This window comes from Chenopodium album, chromosome 20 (genome assembly GCF_948465745.1).
Source record: "Chenopodium album chromosome 20, dcCheAlbu1.1, whole genome shotgun sequence".
NCBI classification, from domain to species: Eukaryota; Viridiplantae; Streptophyta; class Magnoliopsida; order Caryophyllales; family Amaranthaceae; genus Chenopodium; species Chenopodium album.
The window spans coordinates 23,878,767-23,903,256 of NC_137853.1; the positions used below are offsets into that span (position 1 = coordinate 23,878,767).

At 38.0% G+C, this 24,490-nt stretch overlaps 1 non-coding gene and 1 pseudogene across 1 annotated transcript; both read left to right on the forward strand.

Moving 5' to 3' along the window:
- Window positions 1-1,286: 1,286 nt before the first annotated feature.
- Window positions 1,287-11,962, forward strand: LOC145596910 (histidine-containing phosphotransfer protein 4-like; annotated as a pseudogene).
- On the forward strand, window positions 5,981-6,086 carry LOC145599926 (small nucleolar RNA R71). Its single transcript, XR_014104172.1, has one exon. It is a non-coding gene; the product is annotated as a small nucleolar RNA R71 (small nucleolar RNA).
- Window positions 11,963-24,490: the final 12,528 nt, after the last annotated feature.

Sequence of the window (24,490 nt, forward strand, 5' to 3'; positions counted from 1 at the left end):
AAATTCAAACCCCCAAATTCGTAATTCAAAACCCCAAAATCGAAAATTTGTTTTTTTTTTTTTTGAACCGAAAAACTGCAGTTTTTTTGGAGTTAAATTGCGAAAATTCCTGGTTAGTTGTGCTGTGATTCGCAAGAAATAAGGAGGAAAAGAAAGGAAAAATAGAGGAGAAGGTGAAAGGGAAATTCGGGGAGAGAATGAGGGGAAATAAGGGGATAGGAGGAATGAAAGAAGAAAAGTAAAGAAAAAAAATAAGTGGGATGTCGGGGTTGGTTGTGCATGCGTGCACACCCTTGTGTGCGCACGCACAGCAGCGAGGCCAGGGGCTGGGCTGCGAGGGAGATGCGCGAGGTGGCACGCTAGGTTGTGCGTGCGTGCACACCCAGCTGTGCGTGCGCACAGCCCAGGCAGGGGTAGGGGATGGAGGTTGGGGAGTGAGCAGGGGTGGTGTAGGATAAGGAGAGGTGGGGTGGAGGTTAGGGGGCAGCAGGTTCTGTTATAAAAAAAAAACAGGTGATAAAATAAAATAAAAAAAATAAAATAAAAAAAATAAAATAAAATAAAATAAAATAAAAATTAAATAAAATAACTTGGTTCGGGAAACCGCCTCGAACCTCGAGCTTGAACCTACACACAAATGAACCCGAGGGTGAGACCGAGACAAATAAAAATAAAATGGAAATAAACAAATTAAATAAACTAAAACTAGCAAAAATAAAACAAAAACCAAACAAGCAAATAAAGTAAAATAAAGTAACAAAGGAAAAAGTTAGAAAGCCGGGTTGCCTCCCGGGTAGCGCTTTTGTTTATCGTCGTTAGCTCGACGTTCTTCGAGATGATTCAGGAGGGTAGAATTGACGATGCACATCAATTAGAGTAACTGAAATTGGTTGATCACTTGGGGATCCTTCAAAATAAGGCTTGAGACGGTGGCCGTTGAATTTGAAAGGAGAGTGGCCATCTTGGAAAATTTCATAAGCACCATACGGAAACACTTTCGTAACAATGTATGGCCCACTCCATCTTGATCGGAGCTTGCCCGGGAAGAGCTTCAACCTTGAGTTAAAGAGGAGCACCTTTTGCCCTTTGACAAAATCTTTCTTGATGATTTGGGCGTCGTGCCACGTTTTTGATCTTGCCTTGTACATACTTGCATTCTCATGGGCACTCAACCTCAACTCCTCTAGCTCATGCAATTCTAAAAGCCTTTGCTCCCCCGCACTATGGAGATCCAAGTTGATTTGCTTGATCGCCCAATGAGCATGATGCTCCATCTCCACGAGTAAATGGCAATTCTTCCCATATACAAGCTTGTAAGGGGTGGTCCCAATTGGCGTCTTGAAGGCGGTCCTATAAGCCCATAGAGAATCGATGAGCTTAGAGGACCAATCCTTCCTCGTTCTGGCAACTGTCTTCTCCAAGATCACTTTGAGCTCTCTATTTGTGACCTCCGCTTGACCACTTGTTTGGGGGTGATAAGCAAGCCCCCGCTTGTGAGTTACCCCATATTTCTCAAGTAGTCGCACGAAGGTGTGGTGTTTGAAATGTGACCCCCCATCACTAATAATCGCTCTCGGAACACCGAATCTTGGGAAGATCACTTTCTTGAAGAGGTTAACCACCACTTTTGAGTCATTTGTCGGAGAAGCTACGGCCTCCGCCCATTTGGACACGTAGTCAACGACAACCAAAATATATTTGTTCCCATTTGAGGAGATAAAAGGGCCCATGAAATCTATCGCCCACACATCGAAAACTTCAAGCTCAAGGATGGGGTTTTGTGGAATTTCATCCCTTCTCGAAATATTCCCCACCCGTTGACATCTATCGCATTTCTTGACAAACATCCACGAATCTTTGAATAAAGAAGGCCAAAAGAGCATTGATTGAAGAACTTTTGAGGCGGTTTTCTGAGCACTCATATGCCCACCACAAGGAGAAGAGTGGCACATATGGAGAACACCTTGAAACTCATCGTCGGGGATGCATCTCCTCAACAACCCATCAACCCCTCTCTTCAACAAAATCGGTTCATCCCAAATATATCTCTTTGCCTCGTGCTTGAGCTTTCGACGTTGTTGTGAAGTGAAATCAGGAGGTATGGCACCACAAGCCAAGTAATTCACAATATCCGCATACCATGGAGCCGACTTCACCTTAAGAACATATAGCACATCATCCCTTAGAGCATCCTCTATTGGCAAACCATCATCCTTGAACCTTGCACCGCCCAACCTTGAAAGGTGATCTGCCACCACATTCTCGGCTCCCTTCTTGTCTCTCATTTCATAGTCAAAGTCTTGGAGAACTAAAACCCATCTCAACAACCTTGGTTTAGCTTCCTTCTTCCCTATCAAATATTTGAGAGCTGAATGGTCGGTGTACACAATTGTCCTAGAACCAATGAGGTAGGTTCTAAACTTCTCAAATGAGTGAATAACCGCTAAGAACTCCTTCTCGGTGGTTGTGTAGTTTCGTTGGGCATCATTGAGAGTTTTGGACAGATAATGTATGACATGAAGCTTCCCATCCTTTCGTTGCCCAAGAACCGAACCAATAGCCTCGTCGCTTGCATCGCACATGAGCTCAAATGGAAGAGACCAATCCGGACCTTGAACAATAGGGGCGGTGCAAAGAGCCTCTTTCAACCTACAAAAAGACTCTTGACAAGCATCATCAAATATAAACTCTTTATCTTGTTGCAATAGGGATGTGAGAGGCTTTGCAATCAAAGAGAAGTCTTTTATAAAACGCCGATAGAACCCGGCATGGCCAAGAAAAGATCTCACTTCCCTCACGTTGGTGGGGGGAGGAAGTTTCTCAATGACCTCTACCTTGGCTCTATCAACCTCAATGCCGGCATGGGAAATTTTGTGCCCAAGAACAATCCCACTTTCTACCATAAAATGGCACTTTTCCCAATTTAACACGAGGTTAGCCCTCTCACATCTTTCTAGCAATGAGATAAATTAGATAGACAATCTTCATAGGTGGCTCCTCCAACGGAGAAGTCATCCATAAAGACCTCTATCTCATCCTCAATCATATCACTGAAAATAGACATCATACAACGTTGGAATGTTGCGGGAGCATTGCAAAGCCCAAAAGGCATCCTACGATACGCATAAGTACCATAGGGACATGTGAAAGTCGTCTTCTCTTGATCCTTGGGGTCAATCGGGATTTGGAAAAATCCCGAATAACCATCAAGAAAAAAATAGAAGGAATTCTTTGTAAGCCTCTCCAACATTTGATCAATGAACGGTAATGGAAAATTATCTTTGCATGTACTTGTGTTGAGTTGGCGATAGTCAATGCACATGCGCCAACCGGTTACAAGCCTAGTGGGGACTAGTTGATCATGATCATTTTTCACTACCGTCATTCCCCCTTTCTTAGGCACAACTTGCACGGGAGATACCCAATCACTATGAGCAATTGGGTATATAATTCCCGCATCAAGAAGCTTAGCCACTTCCTTCCGCACAACCTCTTGCATGGAAGGGTTAAGCTTCCTTTGCCTTTGCCTAACGGGTTTGGCATCTCCCTCTAGATCAATTTTGTGCATGCATAAAGAAGGACTTATACCTTTGATGTCATCAATGATATAGCCTAAAGCTTTCTTGTGTTTTTTCAAAACATTGATCAAGAAGGAGGTTTGCTCCTCCGTTAGGTTGGAATTGACAATTACGGGGAAAGACTTATTAGAACCAAGAAATACATACCTCAAGCCCAAAGGTAGAGGTTTCAAGTCTACCTTTGGTGCTCCCTTACCATTGGTGTTCTCCGCTCTTTCCTCAACTTGAAAGAGATCATGGGTGTGAAAAGCCTCTTCCTCCATGCTCTTATCCATGCACTCGCTCTTGCTTTCCTCTAGCAAATCCTCATAGAATTGAATGTCGTCCTTGTGAGCACCTAGCTTAGAATCATTCAACAATAAACTTTCTAGGGGATCGTTAGAAGCATGCAAATGGGAACGAGAGAATTCACTAAGCATGGTATCTAGAACATCTACTCTAAAGCATTCACCACTTGAGGAAGGTTGTTGCATGACATTGTTCAAATCAAACTCAATTGAATCATTTTCAAAGATATTTTACCCTCCTTCACATCAATGATGGCCCTAGAGGTGGCTAAAAACGGCCTACCCAAGATAATAGGAATCCTTTCATCCTCATCCATCTCTAGCACATAAAAATCCACGGGGAATGTGAACTTTCCTACCCTAAGGGGAATGTCCTCTACCTTACCCATGGGAAACTTAATGGACCGATCCGCTAGTTGGAGAGTAATGTTAGTGGGGGAAAGGGTTCCTACACTAAGCTTTTGGTAAAAGGAGTAGGGCATGAGGCTCACACTTGCTCCTAAATCACACAAAGCTTTGTCAAACTCAATGCCATTAATAGAACAAGGGATGGAAAAGCTACCCGGATCCTTCAACTTGGCCGGAAGTTTATTGGAGAGGATTGCACTACAATTGGCGGTCAAGCTCACCGTTTCACACTCCCTTCTCCCACTCAATAGATCTTTCAAAAACTTAGAGTAATGGGGCATTTGTTTCATGGCATCTACAAAAGGAAGGGAAACATGCAAATTCTTAATCACATCCAAAAACTTCCCAAATTGAGCATCAAGCTTAGCTCTCACAAATCTTTGGGGAAAAGGTAGTCTCTTCTCTCTAGAATGGAGATTTAGGGGCAAGGGGGTAGTCTCTTTCTCCTTTTGCACCTTAACATCCTTCTCCTTCTCAACATTAGAAGGCTCTTTGATTCTCTCATCCCCTCTCTCTAAGTCCACTTCATTTTGAGGTTCCTCCTCAACTAAGGGGTTACTCCCTATTACCTTTCCACTCCTTGTTGTCACGGCATACAAAGGTTTTGGGTTGACTCCTTGACTAGGGATAGAGGAAGAAGAAGAAGAAGAAGAAGAAGAAGAATTAGAAGCAAGTTGAGCAATTTGGGTTTCAAGCATTTTCATATGAGCATTGGCTCGCTTTTTATCTTCCTCATTTCTTTTCTTTTCCTCCTCATGCATTTTCATGATGGCATCTAGCTTAGCCATCACGGGATCATTAGGAGGGGCCTCAATTTGAAGAGGTTGTTGAGGTGGAGGAAGTTGGGCTTGATGGAAACCCCGAGGCCTATTGGTTTGGGCATAGTTAGAAACATTTTGGCCCCTATTGCTTCCGGTGCCTTGGTTGGGAACATTGCTTTGTCGATTGTTTCCCATGTTACCTTGATCACCAAAATTTTGATTGTGATGGTCATGGTATCGGGAGTTAGGTGGTTGGTTTTGATAACCATACCCCCTTTGGTTAGAGTAGCCTCTTCCATTGAAATTGGAAGGGCCTCCCCCACCATGGTATTGGTTACCATAACCTCCACCACTTTGGTTCCAACCACGGTTTCCACCTTGATTCCAATTCCCCATTTGATTGGAGTTTGGCCTCAAGTTCCCTACATTTTCCATTCTAGGAGCAAAATTCATAGCATTGACATCTTCCACATTATCATCATGTTCATCGGGAGGGGGTTGAACTTCACAAACATACACACAATGGGAGGTATCATGATCATAAGTTTCACAATTTGAGCAAAACATGCATCCTTGAGGCATTTTATTATAAGAAGAGGGGGAAGAAGTGGTCATACCATTGCCTCCCTTGGTTGAAGGGGAGGTATTACCATGAGGGTTGGACCTTTCTTTCATCAATTCATCCATTTGCTTGGCCATTTTGGAGATTTGGGTAGAAAGGTTGTTGATTGCGTTGGCTTTCTCCAATGCATAGACACCCTTGCTAGAAGTGGCATCCCTTTCTCCTTCATACCAATCATCTTAATGCTTTGCGGCCTCTTCTATGATGCATTCCACTTCATCCTCTCCTTTGTTCATGATTGGACCGCCGGCGGCGGCATCTAGGCTTGTTCTCCCTTGAGGTGAGAGACCTCCATAAAAAGTGCGGATGAGTTGATACTTGGGTATCCCATGATGTGGGCATTGACGTTGAAGCTCTTTGTACCGGTCCCATGCCGCACTTAGAGTCTCACCACTCTTTTGGTGAAAGCCTTGAATCAAAGACCGAGCCTCGGCGGTCTTCCTATGGTTGTAAAATCTCCTCAAGAAAGCCGTAGTTACTTGGTCCCAAGTTGTGAGAGAGTTAGGGGGCACCTCCTTCTCTAGCCATTCTAGACCTCTCCCAATTAAAGAAAATGAAAACATCTTGAGGCAGATGTACTCTTGAGTCACTCCGTTGGCTTTGATTGTGTCACAATATTTCTCAAATTCTTTTAAATGCTCATGAGGGCTCTCAAATTTTCCACCCGAGAATTGTTTCCTCTCTATCAAAGCAATCAAATTGGGCTTGATTTCGAAATTGTTGGCTTGAGTGGTAGGAGTTAGGATCCCACTTTGGGCTCTAAAGGCTTCGGGAGCCCCGAGACGACTCAAAGGTGTATTCTCTCCCATTTTAGAACCTTCTTCACTTTCGGACTTAAAGATTGAAAAGGGGTTGATTTCCGGACTTGATGGCGAATTAGGGCTATCTAAGTCTTCACTTGAGGGTGAAGATGGTGGAGTATCTTCCAATTCTCTTACTCCTTCTTTCGTTGGGGTGTGAGAATTTCTACTCCTCGCTCTCGCTTCTCTTCGAAGTAAGGACAAATATCTCTCTAGCTCCGGATCGATGGGAATCAAAGACCTTGAGCGAGTTCGTCCTCTGTTCATACAACAAAGCTAAGGAGAACGTAAGCACTGACAAGTAACAAGTAGTAGCAAATACTAACAAACAAGGAATGAGATAATCTCAAATAAAGTAATGAAAAAGCAATGGAAGCCGTCTCCCCGGCAACGGCGCCAATTTGACAAGGGAATAAACACGTCGTCAATTTGTCTATCCCTAAATCAAATATAATTTATACAACCTAAACAAACCTAATACAAGTATAAGGCAAGCATAGGGGTCGAACCACAAGGAGACATGCATAAACACCACATTCACTACTTAAAACTTAAGCTATCTTGGGATAAGAGGTAAGAATAACTAAGAAATTAAACTAAGAGTGGAAAGGATTAAAGATTAATATGACTAAACACCAAGGGGAGTGGGTAGTTGTAGATGCTATTTGAGTATGCAATAACATGAAAGCAAATTGAGAGTGAACTAAGCATACATGAATATCGAAACCAAATCCAATCCAATCTCCTTCCGGAGTTAATCGGTTTCTCCTAACATAGCCTCTATGTTTCCACACTAGAACCATATACTATGAGGTGCAATCAAGCACAATCGATAGTAATGAACCTAAACTAAGTCAACTTCCGTTTCATGTTAGCAAAGATTCACCTTTAATCAACCAACAATGTGCACTTGCAAGAAGATCAAAGAATATCAAGCATACAAAGGTTTAATCACACACAACTTAACCTTAACATCACAAGCATGAACAAATAGTAACTACACCATCCCCACACCCTTGGCAAGAAGACTACTCACAAATCATATTGAAAACATTATCAATCATCAAATCAATAAGCATCAACATGATTAATAAGCAAAGAAAAAGAAATCAAAATAACCAAGCAAAACAAAAATGCAAAGGTAAAGAGAAAGAGTAAGAAATTGCTCATTAATTGAAGTTGAAGATCTACAAAGGTTGATCAAATTCCTTCTTCAAAATCCAAGCTCATCAATGGAGAAATCCACACTTTCTCTCTCTACCCAAGGTAAACTAAGAGTGTTTCTCTCTCTACAATTAGGGAAAAATAATTCTAGTACAAAGAAAAACGTCACCCCCCTTAAAAGGGAAAGAAAAGGGGTTTAAATAACAAATAAAACGAAGAGGGACGGAGGAAGTGGTGCGTGCGCGCAGCAGGTCCCGTGCGCGCGCACAGAGGGGTCTGCACGCACGCACAGGAGGGTGTGCACGCACGCACCCCTCTAGTGCTGTTGCAAGCACTCCCTCGAGCCAAGGGGGCACGGCTGCTTGTGCTCTCGAGTGCGCTCTCATGCATCATGCTCGTACGATGGTGATGAACATGGCAGCCCAAAATCCTTCACTCTTGCGCTCTCAAGACTATAGCAGGTGATGATGGTGATGCACGAGAGCGCTAGCCATGAGTGGAAGCTTGCTCCTTGCCTTGAACTCTAGCCAACCAAACGACACGAGGCCGCTTCTCAAGCATCCGAAACACTTAGTGATCCTTCCAAACAAGATCCCGAGCCTCGAACAACACCTACAATAAAAGAGGGAAAAGCGAGTAAAGTGGAAAAGACGAAAATACCCCTAAAATGCAAGAAAACACAAAAATGGACTACAAACCTTACTAGCAAGAAAACAAGAGATAAAAGGGAAAAACACGAGAAAGAAAGCATAAAAGGACTCTAAACTACTCCCTAGGAGTGACATAAATATAAGGTAGGGATTTCATTTTATTTCTTTTCTCTTTTTATTTCTTTTATTTGTTATTTTATTTTTCTTTATTTGTTTTCTTTTATATTCTTTATCTTTTTAGCTTGTATATAAATACCCCCTTTGGGGTCATTTTCAAAAAAAAAAAAACTTTCAATTAACATTTTATTTTACCCTAGATTAGATTATAGTAGTTTAGCCTCTTTTATTTTCTCTCTCTGAGGGTTAGATTCGGATTTTCTCTCTCTAGTTTAGGAGTAGTTTAGAGAGAGAAAGTTTGGATTTTTCATGGAGTTTTTGGGATTTTTAAGAAGCAAATTTGTGGATTTTTACTCTCATTATTGTTTTCATTTATTATTGTTTTTGCTTATTTATTTGTTGTTTTGAGTAGATTAATTAGTTTAGTTATTTGATTCTTGCTTTTATTATTATTTTACCTTGTTTTTCATGTTTTTGTTCACCATGTTAGCTTAGGTTTTGTTCTAGGGAAATGGATGAAGGTTATGTTAATTAATTTAATGATTGATTGTGGTTAGTATGAAATTGTTTCTTGATTATTGTGTTGGATGATGCTTTTATAGATTAGAATCTTTTTAGCTAATTGATTCTATGTTCTTAATTGTGCTTTCAATCAATTGTGCGAGAGTGAGTTGGTTGAGGGTCTAAATTCTTCCATACCTTTGTTAGGCTAGTTGCACGAGAGTGAATTAGTTTAGTAGGATAATTAACATGCTTAATTGCGCGAGAGTGAGTTAAATGTGTTGATTGTTCCTAATCGAGGTCATTTTAATTTAATTGTATGATGTTGTTGAATACATTGATGTAATTGGATTCCACTTTCCCTAGTTTTAGTTGTTTGTTCCTAGTTGTGTTTATTTTAACCTCTCTCTACCTCACAAGCTTTCCTAGTAGTCTAATTAGCATAGATTGATACACTTAATCCTTTTGGGTTCGACCCTTTACTTACCCCTATACTCGTATTAGGGTAGTTTAGGTTTTATAAATTTCTAATTTGATTAGGGTTAGTAGACCAACGACACTATCTAACCCCCGATCACTAATTTATTAACCGACAATAATTGTAGTGTTTACTGAGTGAAAGTGGTAACATGAAAACATGAATTTTGTGCTGATAAATTAGTTGGAAGTTTGGATTTGCTTTAATGATTCTAATTAATTGATATCAATCACATTAGATATTCAACATATATAATGTACAGAATCTAAAATGAAAACATTTGTTAAAATGGTTTGACAAACAAAATCTAAACTGATTTACCATATAAATGAGATTTGTACATATTTGCAGCTCTGATATCTTGATACAACTATATAACCCCTTATGTGTGTGCTCTTTTACATTCGAAGATCAGTTGTTTTGTCTTTGAACATTTTGCTGCCGTAATTGTGAGATTTAATTCAAGATGAATAAAGATCTATTACGCCAACAACTAGTTGAGAAGAGACAATTTTTTATTGGCGAGGTTAAGTTCTTTAACTTTTTGTTCATTTGATTTTTGAATTTCTATATTATAAATTGTTATATAATTTGTTTGTGTACCCACATTATGAAATTAAGTGAATCATAAAGATCAAGAATAATTGGCAACGGCTATGATAAAAATTTATGCCTATAATTTAAATTTTAATAAGTTGCTTTGTTTATTTGGGATAAATAATAATTATACATAAATGATTTAATTAATTGAAAATCATATTAAAGATACTAATGCATTACATTTGCATTAAAAAAAATTATAACTTGCAACAATGGGTGCATGTATATATAGATAATACAATTGAAAGACCTTAATGACCATTGAAATAAGTGTCTTAGTCCTTAACTAAAGAAATTCTGGTAAATAAATTATCCTTTAAGAATAAACAATGCTGTTGTAAGAATAAAAAATTAAAAAAAAAAAGAAATAAAAAGGATAGATTTGTTTTTCGCTTATGTGATAAATTATTTTCTTAAATTAATAGTTTTTAAAATTTAATTGTTAACGATAGATGAAAGGTGAATATTTCGACACACTAGTATATGAAAAAAAAAATATTTAAATAAAATTGGGAGATAAAGATAAAACACTAGAACTATAATGTTTAGAGGGACGGGGATAGGAGGGAAAAGGAAAAAATTGTGAAAGAGGAAAAGAGAGCATTAAATATATTTTCCATAAGTATTGTAATGTATAAACTTGTTTTTGGCGGACAATTCAAAGTATTTATTATTCTTATAAATTGTAACAATGTAATTTATTTAATCGGGGTTAAGCCTTCCTTAAAGGCCATTCCACTTTTCCCACTTCTTAGTCAACTAACAATACCACTTATTAATTTTCAAGTTATTCTCAATCTAACAAACCATACAATGAAAAATGAATTTGAAATAAATTTAATTTATTGGTTTACAAACAAAATTAGACTCGCTTAGATTTTATACAACTCTATGTGCTTTACCATAAGATATTAATTATCCAATTCTAACAAGCAGGGGATTGTTGATGAATTCTTTTTACAAGTGGAGTCGCTAGAAGAGACTCAACCTAATTTTGTCGAGAATATCATTACCGCATATTTTCCTTCGTCAGCAGCCTACATGAATGATTTGGAACAACTCTTGTAATTATAAACCTTTTCTTATTTATGCTTTCTTGTAATTTTGCAAATATCTCCCACTCATATTATTTCTTGTACTCCACCCTTTTATATGTATTAGTTATTGCATTTTCAATTTAATGGGTATAATTTTCAATTTTTAATGTAAAATTATTATTATTTTTTTTTTTTTTTACAGAAACTCCAAACCATTAGATCTTGTAAATGTGAAACGGTTGATTCTAAAACTGAAAGGAGGCAGTGCTATGTAAGTGGCAACTTCCTAATTATATTTACAAACTTGTGTATTCTTATTATGTGCCTTTAACTTTTATTTATCCCATTTCCTAAATATTTGGTTCCATTACATTTTAAAATGTTACAAATTTATAAAATAATTGGTGAGTTTCTAAATCATGTAGAGACAAACTTATTATAAATGATGAAGCTTATGCACGTGTAGTTATTATTTAGAGACTTAAGAAAGTTATGATTCTATTGTTTGTAGTTGATATTAGACAAATATTTTCTTATATGCAGTATGGGAATGGCAAAGTTTAACGCGGTAATCGAAGAGATGTTCGACTTTTACAGGGAAAAAAGATACGATAGGTTATAGTCTAATTTAACCTTACTTTTAAATTTATCAAAACAATGAATAAGATTATAATTCTTAACCAAACATTTTTTTTGTTAGGTTACATGCTGCATTTGTGAGAATTAAGGAGGGGCATGAGGCTCTCAAGATGCACCTTGAACCTTATGTTGAGGTTATTTTCGACATCCTTTAAAAAATTTAACTTATTTGTATTATTGTTGACTGACAATGCACTTATCAACTTATCTTTATGTGTGTTTAGTTATTACGTTTGCTGAGAGAATGTCCTTAAGATGAGGCATTAGAAAATCATGCAGATGTCGAAAACGTTGACAACAATGATGATATACTCGACTGAGGCTCGCATATATGAAGCATATTAACTAGAGAAGTTTGATGAAGGAATATTTGCCTTTAATGTTGTTTTTTCTAATTAAGTTATGAACTGTGTGATATGTAAGTTTAATTTTGTTGTTTTTTCTAATTAAGTTAAGAACTATGTGATATGTAAGTTTAATTTTGTTATTTTTTCTAATTAAGTTAAGAACTATGTGATATGTAAGTTTATTTAAGTTAAGAACTATATATTTAAAATTAGTTTAATCAATGTTATGATTCATAAAAATCAATAGATTGATGAATGTTTGTCAAAATCTTGATGTTAAACGTTTTGTTATAAAAGAGATTAATTGGGACGCCTCGATAATGTGATTGAACCATATGAGTTTCAATTAATTAAAAAAAAAAAAGACTTCAATAGGATACATTAGTAGAACAAGGCCACTTATATATTATAAGTCAGATTAAAACTATTATGGTTTTATATGTTTTTCTAATAGTTTTAGACCCATCAAAACTCAAGAATACATTGAGAAATTTAGTAATACAAATATATAGCATAAAACATGATTCATTTGGTGAAAATAATAAATAATACGTTTCCATCCCTTAATCCAGGCTATGAAGACTAGCTAGGTTAAAGAAATTGTCATGCTTGTGCTAGAGTTCGGTATAAGTCCCACGCTCCACCACCTTTGTATGAGGAGGGTGTGCTCGTCATAAGGGGTCCTTCTCCTCTATGCCCAATCCCCTTTAAAATCCTAGGACTTTACACTTGTTACGGTGTATAGGATTTAGATTCCTGACTATTTGGGGGATCTTGAATTAGAGTTGATCCTTTCATTATTCTTCATGCTAGATCAAAGTTAAAGTGTTTATGGACTACGAAACGTATTATGAAGTAAGTTAAAACCCATATTTGAGACCAAGTTATCTTAGAGCCTTGTCCAATTATTAGTTAGGCCTAAAACATGCTCATACATGTTTAAACTTGATTAATAACGGACCCAAATGCGTTAAATGCAATGATTGGATCCAATGGAACCTACATTGATGCAAACCAAGCCAAACTGATAAAAAACCATTAAATTTCCATGAAAATATCATATATATGGATAAATCTTTTAAAGATCTTTCCAACGGTATATTATAAGCCCAATTCCAAGTTACAACGAAGAAGTTATGATCAAAACACTAAACCGGGCCCTATAATCGACACCCTTGCACTCCAACGGCCATATCTGTTGATCCATAATAGATTTTAACCTAATTCCAAAGCAATTAAAAATAAGAAATTCATAGAATTTCAATGATATCTCAAATGCCTTAATCCGACTTTTCAATCAAAAGTTTTGGAAGTTTTAAATATGGATTTGCGTATAAGGCAAACCACTCTGAGCACAGCTCAGTGAGTTGCACGCGCTTGGCGCATGCAATTCATTGAGATGCGCGTGGCACCCAACGCGACTCAAAGATTTGTTCACGCCACCAGACGGTTTTACACATATATATAGGGTCTCTGTTCTAAAAGGAATGGTGTCCTTCGAACAAGTGTATTATTCCGATAAGGGTTTCGGAATTATTAGAAAGCTAATTATTTAGTGAGGTCAAGTGATCAGAATGCCAGGGTGGAGCCCGCTTCCAATCAGTAATATTAATGTATAATTAATATTACATATTAATCTTTACTGAACCCTTTGTGTCACACCCAAGCAACTAACAAGCCGAAGCGACGAACTAATTTAATCTTGGAGCGTCGAAACCTAGCGTCGGAAGTCGAGTCGAAAATGGTAAAAGACGAGACGAGAAAATACTAATAAATCAACAATGACCAAAATACCCCTAGCATCGGAATACCGAGTGCTAGGGGCATGGCCATGCTAGCAGCCCGCACCAATGTGCGAGCCATGCTAGTAGCCCGCACATGGTGCGTGGCATGCTAGTAGCAGCCCTCGGCAGCAACAGCCCGCATGCAAGTGCAAGGGCGTGCTAGCCGAGGAAGCTAGCAGCCCGCACTATTTCGTTCGAGGCTTGTTGGGGCGAGACACAAGCAGCAGCTCTGGCAGCCAACAAGGGGTGCCTCGGTGCCCAAGTGGGACTGCCACATGGCGCGAAACAATTGGGAGTTGGGTGTTGTGTTTAGCGGTTTTGGAAGAGGGAGTGGGGAGCAAGTTTGGTCCCCCCCCCCTGTCCAAATGGTCCTCACCTACTCCTATTTTAAATGCGATTTTTGGCCCAGAACCTTTCACCCAAAAATACTGAATTTTGGGTGGAAAAGGTGTTCAAGAAACGTATTCACCCCTCTTTGGACTGTGATTTTAGCCAAAATCGGACCAGAAATGCCTTTTTTGTGGGATTTTTCGTTTTTACGAAAAAAATTTAAGTCTTTCATACCTTGAATCTTTATGGCATAATTTCGGTGATTATGTAGTTGGTTGTTTCCTTTATGTTTCTGCATTTTTAATCTCCTTAAGGCATAATTACTTGGTAGTGATTAGTGCTTGAAGATTGATTAGTTTTCACATATTTGCAAATTGATTGCACTAAGTGTGAAATCTTTAATTTTTGAGGCTTCTTAGTACTAAAGATAAAATCTTTAATTATGTTAAGTGATTGAAACTTTGAGTTAAAAGACTTTGTTGATTTAATCATTATTAAGTTGATTGAAATCATAATGTTTCAATCTTGTGATAGAAAACTCATTAAATCTTCATGTTGGAAGATGATTTTTCAAGGATTCAAAAGTGTAAAAGTTTGAATCTTTATTTGAACATTGAATTCATATTTCCAACCCTTTCTTATTTTGTAAAAATCTCAAGATTAATTTAAATTAGTTAGATTAATAGTGAGTAATTGTCCTTTTAATTTTGTTGCACCAAGTTAAACTAATTTTATTAAAGAATGGTTCTTGGAAATAATTTTGGTTTTATGCACTTGGATGAATTTATTAAGGTTGGACTTGTTATTATTTTCATTTTTCCTCAATAAATTGATTCTAATAATAATTTATAATTGGTTAAAATGTCACAAAAAAAATCAGGAATTTTCCCGAAGCTTGAGCACACAAATCGAGGCCTAAGAGCCCCAAGCAAGCTCTCAGCCAGCTGGGCTGCTTACGCAGCCCACATGAGGCTGTTGAGGCTCCTGGCCGCCACGAATGTTGTGTGCGTGCGAGGTGTGTGTATGGGGCAGCAAGCTTGTGCGGCAGCCTATGCGTGCGATGTGTGCGAGAGAGGTTAGTGGCTGCTGCTCGCTACCAGCAGCATGCCGCGCTAACCAGCAACAAGCAGCAGCACGGCGCAGCAGCATCATTGTGTTGTGCGCGATGTGCGTGTTGTTATGCTAGGTTGGCCGTGGCTGGTGCGAGCATGAGCAGTGTATGTGTGAGCTTGGTGTTGTGGGGAGTGCGTGTGGGTGTGCTACGCGCTTGCGGCATGATGCGCACAACCCAACACTTGACACTTTAACCCCAGGTTGTAAGGCAATGCTATTTTGCAGATTTTCTCGTTTTAATTATTTTCGATTATTTGATTAAAATTTTGGAGTCTAGGCCTCGGCTTTGAGCGGCATTTGCAAAATATAATTTTGGCAAATTTTGGGTTTTACCGGCTATAAGCATCGTTCAAAGTGCGCTTACGTTAAAGCATGTGGTGAATATGCTTGGCACTCATAGTAAGTGGGAATTGACATTACGATAAGGGACAACGATTAGGGATAAGGAAAGTAGGGAGCCGCCAACAAGTTTTTAAGGAACTTGTAAACCGTTCACGGATCATTTAAGGCAACCACGAATAAGGGACAACGATAGGCAACAACGATTGACCTGTGAAGGTTACACCCCATTGATAATCCATGATATTACTAACTCCATATGGTTCGGAACCACGATAGGAGGGTCGGGAATGATGGTACAAAGTGAGTCATGGAGTCACATTCGCCCGTATTGGCCTCTACTCGATCCCTATAGTGAAAAGTATTCCAATGATCTCAAAGGCATACAAAAAAAATATTAAATTTGCTCCAAACTATTATTATACTAAATTGGCTGAATATTAATGCAATACATAACTCTAAAATTTTAGTGATCACTTGATTAAAAAACAAGATTAAAAAGGAACCTAAATCAGTAGTCCAAATTATCTTATTAGGCGTGATTTTAAATTATATATTCCTTTAACATGCAATATGGTGATCATAAATAATAATAGAATAACTATTAATATTGAAAGCAATTTAACAATAATAGCGTTAGTCAAATAAAATAATAACCCTAATCATGATACTAGCAATATAAAAATAAAATAAGTAATTAAATTAATTAATTACTCACATTCTGCGCATTCCTTTTAATTGCAAAATCATGAATAAAATGTTAGTAATTTCAATAAATATATTAATAAAACTGAAATTAAATTAAATATAAAGTAGAGTTGATTTGGTCCAAACCCTCAGTTATTTGTACCTTTCACGCCTTGGTTTAAGGACAGAACCTCGGGTAAAGTATGGACTCTTTGGATTGCTTAAGGGAAGAGATGATGTAACTAGAAAATAGGTTTTAGGCTTAGAATATGAGAGAGAGAAGAGAACGATTTTTTTGGTGTAAAAGAGAGGAATAGAGAAATATTTGGTGCCTCGAACTGTAGAAAGGAGAAGGGTATTTATATGGAAAATGAGTAGGGGGAACATACTAAAAAAGGATAAAAACCCTAAAAAAGCTACCGCGACACGGCAGGAAATCCCATGACACGGGAGAATATTGTGTGACGCGGGAAATATTTAACCTACAGGGTTAAAACGCGTGAAGGGCTTACGCGGAGAAGACACGGAGCTGTCCCGTATCACAGGATGGGCACCGTGAGACGGGAGACCATATTGTGACACGGAAATACTCCCCGTGTCGCGGCATAGTTTCCCGTGACACGGGAGATCATACCATGACACGACAATTTTCCCCGTGTCGCGGCATAGTTTCCCGTGACGCGGGGAAGTTTTGTGTCCAGATTCTCAGGCGCGTGGGGAAAGAAACGCAAAAAAAAAACATGGGAAAGCACCGTGACACGATGAAAAAACCTGTGTCACGGTACCAGGCCCTCGTGCCACGTCAGCAGGCGCCGTGACACGGCAAATTTGCTTAATGTGCGGTAATTTCAGTTTTTAACACGTTTTTAAAATTGCGATAGCTTTTGATCCGTAACTCAGAATAAGGCATATAATATATTATTGGAAAGCTTATCAAGTATAATTTCCAACCCAACTAGAATCAGGTCAAAATCATTTGTAAATTTAAGATATGACTGTTTTAGTAGAAGGGTGTCGGTTTTCGGCCAAGTTTAGTGTTTGGTTCATATCTTCTTCATTTTAAATCGGAATTTGGCTTATGATATATTTTTGGAAAGCTTATTTAAAGGTCTATCCAACCAAATAATTATTGGATCAAAATTATAGGGCCACAAAATCAGTTTATCTCGGTTTTGTGACGTGGATACGTAAAGTGGAAAATATGTTATGGTTTGAGGAAACGAGCTAGGAATTGGATTATTTTATGAAATGTATTGGATAGAACACGGATTTAAGCACTCAAAAGATTCAATACTCAACCCAACCAATAATGGCGATGAAAGCTTGTTCTTCATCGGGTTTGGTTTTGGGGAGACATTTTTAGGTGTCTACACCGGCTTAATTAATTAGATTAATTAAGATGGATGCGGAATTTAGTGGGAGCTTCAATTATCAATTGCGCTAAATTATATAATTGGTTAAAAAACTTTGACTGGTTTTAGTTAGGCATGTTAATCGGATTAACCACCTAGATTAGTTACTAGTTCTCGCGTGTTTTATGAATTATTACTTGTTTATCCTTGTAAAATGCATGGGCCATTCACAAATAGTGAATGGATGAATGGAATGTATATTTTCTCATTGGTTTTATGAAATGGCAACTAGTGGGGCTCGATTAGGATAGAAAATACGGACTACGTGCTGTGATGTATTTTTATAAATCTAAATAAGGTCTACGTACCGTTGAGTATTTTTGTACCTTGATATTTAGATTAGTCCCAATCATAGATACTATTAGTTGCATAATTTTGGTCAAGTTTTGAAGACGGAGGTTCTTGGAACACGAAGCCATAAAGTTGCAAAAGGAAGACCTTTTGAAGACTTGAATATTTCAAGGGGTCATGCTAGTTGCCAATATGCATCAAATGCTAATGCTTTATATATTTATGCTTATGCTTATATATGATTGATATGTTAGATGCATGTTCATGCTTTCATTATGTTGTAAGTATGTGACGATTAATTAAGTTCACTTAAATCAACCAACATATAAATCCTATGTCCCTAATAATATTGAGTAAAACTTGCCTTTCCAAAACAACACTTACCAACATAACAAGGGTGATGGTGGGCGACGCCAAAGAGAGGCACCATCACTACTCCAAGGAATGTAAGGCACACCGGGTGCGCATGTTGGTTTTGGTTGAACTCATCGGTATGAGTGAGGAGTCCTCACATATCGTGGCAAAAGAGATATATCGTCAAAGACGCATTAGATGCGACGATTACCTAACCAAGAATGGCTTGGAGCCATTAGCAAGGCAATGCTTGCCTTGGGGTAACAAGTGTTAAGACAAGCCAAAGCATGCCTAATTACTCGTTGATCCCTTGGATCTCGGAATCGCCTTATTATCACAAAATAGGGATAATTTTATGTGTAAATAAGACGCTAAGTAAGTTTGAAATATACATGAATTTAATTAAATCTTATTTAAGTATTATGAATGGTTTTTCCTTTCAAATTCTTTCAATTGTAGAATCATGTCTTCAAACAACTTAAACAACCAGTTTTCATTACGCTCAATTCTCGCCAAGGAGAAGTTGAGTGGGTCAAATTTTCTTGATTGTCAAAGAAATTTGCACATCGTTCTTATGCTAGAACAGAAAGAGTTTGTCCTTGATAAGAAAATGCCTGAGGCTCCCAATGAGGAAGTGACTCAGGCCGCCCTTAACTGATGGCAAGTGGCCAATCGGGATGTCAAGTGCATAATGCTATCCACTATGTCTACCAACCTTCAGAACCTTCTTCGAGAAGGAATTGGCCAATGAGATCATATCTAGCTTCAGAATATGTTTCAAGACCAGGCTCGAACTGAAAGGTTTGAAACCCACAAGCAGAACCTTGAGACTAAGCTCAAGAAAGGAGAGCCAATCAGCCCACATGTACTCAAAATGATCAGATTGTTTAAGAACATGGAAAGGCTAGATGCGGGGTATTCAACTGAGATGGCCATTGACATCATTCTCCATTCCTTTCACAAAGGCTATGATCAGTTCAAGATGAACTACAACATGCATAGCATGGAGGAAACCCTCATCGAGCTTCATGTCATGTTGAAGCAAGCCAAGAAAACGATCAAGGATGAGGGAAAGCATGATATGCTCATGATAAAACAGGGCAAGCCGTTCAAACGCACGGGCAAGAAGAAGAACCGAACCGTTGCTTTTGTATCAGGTATTTTCGTTATAGACTTTAACTTCATTAGCTTAGTGTAGACACCCATTTGTGTCTCCCCAAAACCAAACCCAGTGATGAATACCTTTCGCGTCGAACCATAATCGAATGAAGTGAAAGTGTGAAAAGTCAAGTGTTGTGGTTAGTTTTTATTAAAATTTCTTCTTTCTGTTTTTAAAAACCCGCTCTATTTATGAAAATAGCCGATCCAGTTTAGTTTGGTGCATGATAAGGGTCCAATAATAGTGTAGTTAGAAGGGGCTCACAAAGAGCTTTCCAAAGATATATTATAAGCCCAATTCCGATGAATATTGAGGAAGTTATGGCCAAAATACTAAACTGGCCCAGTTTAATCCTTACATGCGGCCCAATGATCTAGAAGAGGGCCTAATGTCCATTATCATTCCTAAAGCTATTAGGATTGATAATAGTCTTCTAGAACTCTGTAGAAGGTTCTCTTAAATCCTAATGGAATTAGGATTGATAATGGTGTTTTTATGAATTTTACTTAGAATAAAATATTATGTTATGAAAAATACGATTTCAGCTTTTGTACGGACTCCATAAGTCAAATTTGATTATCAAGTGGACTACGCGTAGAAAGCACGTAGGAGTCCAAGCTGTCGCCAAACGACAGGCCTGTCGCTACACGACAAAGTAGTTTTGCGGTGACATCGTGGAGTTTTATTCCTTATCAAATTCTACCTATTTTCGGACTATTTTTATTATAAATAGGGTCCTAAACCTCCGTTTTTATTCATTCAAAATCATCAATAATCATTAATTTTCTCCAACTCTTTCTAAGCTCTCATCTCTCTAGTTTTTCACAAACACAATTTCGCACTCACAAGATTTAGACACACCTAGCCAAGTTCGAAGTAGCCTTCGCCCTAGACGTGAAAGGTTTATACTTTTCTGAGGGTTTGGTCCCAAACCCAGTCTAAACTTTTTAACTATTTCTTTCAATTATTTAATTAATTCTTTGATTTTATTATTTGCTTGAAGTTTACTAATGCGTGTATTTTTTTTATTAGAAAGAGGTACGAGGCTTCAAAGTAAGTAATTAGCTTGCTCCCTATTTATTTCGATGTAGAAAACATGCTTAGATTCGTTTAATTCCTAGTATCATGTTAGGATATTATTTCATGCTTTCTAGTATCATGTTTAGGGTGCCTTTTATGCTTTCTAATATCATGTTAGTACCATGTTAGGGCTAAAGCTTTGATCTTTATTGTTTAGTGACATGCTAGGGTTTGTTATTAATCTTGTTAGTATCATACCTAGGATGTTGCTATTATTATTATGCTTTAGCGTTGATATGATTATGGTTATTATGATTATTATGATTATGATTATTATTATGTTGCTTGATCTATGTTTATTGTTATTGCTTGATCACTCCTTTTATGCATGCTTAAAGGGAATTTGTACATTAAATCACGCTTAATAAGATAATTAATAATTTGGTTTAGGCTAATATGATTTTAATTCAAGTGATCGCCAATAATAGATTTATTTGTGTATTAATATTCAACCAACATAGATTAAACAGGTTTGGGGTTAATATAATGATTGCATGTTAGTCATAAAGCACACATGAATACGAGTAGAATAAAGTAGAGGCCTATTTTATAGGGTGGGTTCTCTCTTTTGTAGATTGGATTCGTACCCTCATCCCCGAACCCTATTTGGTTCTTGACCTTTTGGAGTTGACGATCTCATGGATCGTTAAGGGGTGTAACCTTCACCTCGTGAACGGTTTACAAGTTCCTAAAACTTGTTGGCGACTCTTTTGCTCTCTTTTCTTTCCCTTTGCACGCCACCATGCTTAAGTGTATGATCACAATGGGGTTCAAGCTTGGGATTAATGCTTGAAATATTCCCTACAGTTTTTGGCAACTCCACTGGGGAGAATTTCTATTTTAACTCCTAAAATTTATTTTGGCAATGATTTAAAATGAGCAGATGAGACTCGAAAAGTTCTAAGTATTTCATGTGCGTAATTTTGATTAACATTATTGTCATATGCATAAAAAAGGTCCTCATTAGATAGACCATCCGAAATGAGTCAAAAACATAGGATTTTTACACATAGGAAATTTGAGAAATATCTTTCATAACTTGAATCGAAATAATACTGCGAAATATGGAAAATTCTAAGAACTTAGATACCTGCTGAGGCATGTAGGAACTAGCGCCTAGAAAACAGTGCATGTCGCCTGTAAACAGCTTCCGTCGCCTGGCGACAATTCTGTTGTTTGGCGACAGGGGTTCTTTTGCGGCGATAGTCCCTGTTGTCTAGCGCCTTGTTCTTCCAATACCGAGCCAGAACTCCGCCTTCTTGTTTTGACCATTTCTAGCACTGTTAGCTCGATTCTACTTCATGAATGAGTTTTTCTCCCCTCTTTTCTGAAACCCATATGTGTTCTACATATGGCCATGACCCTCTGGGGGTTCACGCTCCATCTACCTAATCGAACGCTCCTGGCAACGACGGGTACATCCGAGTTTGTGAATCCACAAAACCGTGGAAGCAAGTTTAATTTGGGGGGTCCCATCCATACTCGCCAACCCTTCAATGGTAAGGCTTCCGCGCGATGCATTTGGACTCATAACCATGGACCCTCTTTAACTAACCCATATCCTTGAACTTTAGAGAACTAGAGCCATGGTTAGGTTGCAAACTCATTGCATCATGTTGTGACTACTTGAACTACTTGTGCATCTTTGCTTGTGCATACTCTATATGTGCTAACCGTTTTTTTGACTTGTGTTTAAGTATAAATAAACTAATTAATGACTAAAAAGGGCTTTGTCTAATTAATTAATTTGACTAATTAAAGACTAATAAATTAATCAATCTGACTTAGTACGACTTTAGGCATGTCCCCTTAGAGTAAAAGTACTGGAAACAGTCCCAGATTAATGTTCCAGCAATGGCGTAGAGATTTGGGCTGTGGCGCCGCAGTCTATTCCTTGTTGCCTTGCGATAACCTTGTCGTTTGGGGACAGGCTCCAGATTGTGGCGACAGTTCCGCTGTTCCGGCGACAGTCTAGATTCTTACTCGAGTCATCACGATGAATCTAATTAAACAATCTGCTAATCAGTATAACCAATTTATTAATGGCTTTAGCCATATTTAGTCCTTTATTGAGTTTTAGCACTTAGTCCCATGGTCATACACAATAGTCAAAGCATGTCACTTGCACTCACCTATAAAGCACACACATAACATGTATGTCACACTTTGACCATGTCTAGAGAGTCTTGAATGCGTGTTTTCCGTCATTTTGTTTTTAGGGGGGTATGTCCAATATTAATCCTCCAATTAAACCACTTGTTTGAACCCATTCCCAAAAAAATGCGCCCTATTTTTGGTTTTTTGCTTTTAAACCATAAAATCAAAGTCAACTTGAGTCAAGTCATTCAAACAAATATGGTTTAATTTACAGCGCGTGGTCAAGGAAAGAAGGGCGTTTAATTAAGACAACACTTTTGTCTAAGTTTCACTTTTTGATAAGCCAATCGGTCGGAAAAGGAAAGCTAAGAAGATAATGGCAAGTCAAGAAGAACTCAACGAAGTTAAGGGACATTTGGCTAACATGGCTAAAATGTTGAAGAATTTGACTCTTCAAATTAATTACCCCGCAAAAAAATAGCAAATAGATGGAGCTCATCCAGGAAAGTTTGAGTAAATTATCCAATGACTATAGATTCCAAGGCATTAGCTCACAAGGGGTCTCGATGGACAAGGATCTTCTTCCGCAGAAGTTCAATGGCAACAACATCCCGAAATTCAAGCCAATGGATAACCCCTATTTTCATTTAAGAGCATTTGAAACTGTAATGAATATTAAGGGAATAGATAAGAAAGCTTTTCATTCTGTGTTTTCTCTATCTTTAGAAACCATTTGTCAGCAATGGTACTTTTCTCTTGATAAAGAGAAAACCTCTAGTTGGCAGTCAATTGTAAACGCTTTCATTGATAGATATAAATGCAATGTTCAAATTGAAACTGATCATAGGGAACTTAAAATACTTAAACAGAAAGAGAATGAAGGCTTTACTTCCTTCTTTAATAAATGGAGGGAAACTTCTGCAAAGATGGTTGAGGTTCCTAGTGAGAAGGAATCTGTGAGGATGTTCATCAAGAACCTCCAAGAAAAATATTCTAAGCATCTCAAATACCAAAACGACTTACACACTTTCAAGGCCGTCTATGACAATGGTATCAATATTGAAGAGGACCTAGCTAAACAAAAAGCTGCTAACAATAGTAACTCTAATAGTGGCTGGAAAGGCAAGAAGAATGACAATCTTTCTTCTTTCGAAACCACCCACTCAAATAATGTTAGCACCTTTAACTTAAATGAAGTCCTCGCTATGAATAATCAAGGACAAAAGAAACCATTTAGGAGGAACTTTACTCCTATTGGTATGAGTTATGACACCGCATTCGATCACCTTCATGCAAAAGGTCTCATAACTCTCATTGGACCGTTGGGGGACCCCCCTGTCGAAAGGAGAACAGCTAGTTGGAACCCCGACGCACATTGCAAGTATCATCAAGGTAGGGGCCATCTCACAGAAAATTATTGGAAGCTAAAAGAGGCTATCCAAGATCTAATTGATAACAACAAACTTTCGTTGCCCCCTGCAAGCAAGAAGCCAAGCATCAACACTGCACCACTGTCGGATTCCTTGGCCATTTTCGATGAGGAAAATCAAGTTGACCCCTCAAATCTCATTAAACCTATTAAAACCATCAAAGAAGAGGAGGAAGTCTTCGAAAAATGCCAAGGATCATTTTCCTTGTGGACAAGAACCTTCGACTAAGCAAGAAGTGTGTATCCTTATTCAGGTTGTCTTGGAAGCAAGAGAATTATTACGTGAGGCCATGGAGGTTGTAAAAGAGCAAGAACGAAACGCATTACTCAGAAATAGATTTCCACCTAAGGAGAACAAATTATTTTCACTCCAAGTAATCGACACACCCAAAAGGAATAATAGGCCATACACTCCAATTAGGACTT